This window comes from Diachasma alloeum, unplaced genomic scaffold (genome assembly GCF_001412515.2).
Source record: "Diachasma alloeum isolate Michigan unplaced genomic scaffold, Dall2.0 Dall_scaffold_00652, whole genome shotgun sequence".
NCBI classification, from domain to species: domain Eukaryota; kingdom Metazoa; phylum Arthropoda; class Insecta; order Hymenoptera; family Braconidae; genus Diachasma; species Diachasma alloeum.
In genome coordinates this window covers 133,294-135,617 of record NW_021680784.1, presented here as the reverse complement: position 1 = coordinate 135,617, position 2,324 = coordinate 133,294, and positions in this window count along the sequence as shown.

The window sequence follows — 2,324 nt, the reverse complement described above, 5'->3', positions numbered from 1 at the left end:
CCCAATTATACAAAATTTCGAGATATTTTCATTTTTGTCGTTTTGACTTGAAAGCGTTTTTCGCAATCTAGCATCCGCAAAAATGGAGATATCAACTTAAAATTTGGCATGAAGTTATCTCTAGTAGTAACAATGGTTCGTATTGAAAATAGGCTCAATCGGATAATTACTTTCTGAGATATTCAACTTTATATGTAAATCTAATTTTTTAAATATCTCAATAGCGAGTCAACCGATCCTAATTTCAATTATTCAAGAATATTCTTCTTGTTTTGTAATGTCCATGTCCTTTTTTTATATTTTTCATATCTTTTTTGAAATCTTTTTTGATCATTTATTTATCGCTTTTTCAACCCTTTTTTATTCTTAGTTTTTTGCTTTTTTGTAATGTCCTTCCTTTTTTTATTATTCCTATCCTTTTCTTAATCTTTTTTCGCCATTTATTTATCCCTTTTTGCTTCCAAATGAAAGCCTTGTATTTGAGCCATTTTTCGATTTTCTAATTTGGATGGCAAATGGTTTAGAATGTTATGAAACGTGAAGAAATGATGTTTTTAGGGTCATGTCTGTATGTATGTGTGTGATAACTTGGGTTTTTGGTAATCAATTTTTAGAAAATTCAACATATAAATACGGTGAAATTTGTCGATAAGAGTCTGAAGTTTTGGCTCACGCCAATTTTCAGACTCTGCTTGAGCATGAGCTTTTCATAGCTCATGCTAGCAGAGCTATGATTAAGCTTCACTTTGTTACGCGATTTCAGCCCGATCGGTCCAGTAGTTCCTGAGGTATAACAAGTTCTTTAAATTTCGTTTTTCCTCAATATCTCAAAATCTACTCCACCGATTTCAATATTTCTTTTTTCAAAATACTCGTCTCGATGGCCTCTAACTAGGTCAATTGAAATATATATCCTCGTTCACACAAAATTTGAAGATACTGCCGTTTTTCCGTTTTTTATAAAACATCTTGTTTACACGATAACTTGAGAAAAATGGAGATAGGGAATTGAATTAAGAAGGTTTTTGAGTTATTCAACCTTTTGTGTAAATATATTTCTTCAAATTTCTGATTAACTACTGGACTGATTTCAATTTTTTTTTTCAAAATACTTGTCTCGGTGGCCACCATCTAGATCAATCAAAATATGTATACCCGTTAGGGTGGCCCATTTTACGGGTATTCCTGAATATTTCCGATTTCGCCTCAAAAAATGATTCTTCAGTTGATAAAATACCCCTGTGAATTTTTTCATATTTTTAAACTGCATTTTGATGGTTGCGCCGTGTGTTTAAAGTTTGACTAACATTTTTGACCTACTGGCAGTAGAGGTAATAAAACTTGGGTAGAAGTTAAATATCCTCAATTATACGCCCGTGTCAGATAGTAAGTATGGCTCCGAGTGAGGGTTCGGGTGTGTCACCTAGGTAATTGTTTTTTTTTGTATTCTTTAGTCTTTAATTATTCTCTATATATTGAGAATTGGATAGTCTGCATGGGCAAAATATATTTTTTCAATCTGAAGAATGTATGAAATTAATTAAAACGTTTCGAAAAATAATGATATAAAATAGAGTTGAAGGAAATAAGCATAATTAACCTTCTGAGTTGAATAAACGCTCCCAGGATTCCTTCGGATTAAGTTAGATTTGTCTAATGCCTTTTTTGTTACAAATGTAGTTGACACTTCTTTCAAATATATGGGAAATATAAAATTCTCAATATATCAAAAATAATCAAAGAGTAAAAAATACAAAAAATCAATGAAAAAGAAGTTATTGAAAATTTGTGAATGAAATATTGAAGAACAATTTTTCTGGCCTAATGAATGGAATCCGCTCTTCCACCACTCCCTGACATTATCGTGGATTTTCCCTGCTCCCTTCTGCCGCCTGAAGCGTATTACTGACGCACTACAGTTATCATAGAAGGTTGTCCTCTTTTCTTATCATTTTTTCATGAATGCATCATCCGAAAACATGAAAACTATGCACAAAATTTCAGCTAAATTTTAAAGCAGCTCTACGATGCGAGTTCAGTCCCCTCCCAGCGCAGATTAGTTCGACAGGTCAAATTTTTTGCCTACTGTCGGTGTCAAAAGTAGAGACCACTCGAAATAAACGTCTATAACTCAGTGAAAAAAAATCGTAAAAATATGAGACCAAATACACTGTGTAATATAAGTATTTCGCTTACCCAATACGGAGTTTCAAGTTTTTAATTTGATTAGTTTATTTATAATCGCTGTGAGAAGCCGAAAAACCCCCCGATTTTCAGGGTCCGTAAAAGTCGGCAAACTTTGAACCGCTAGCAAACGTACGAAA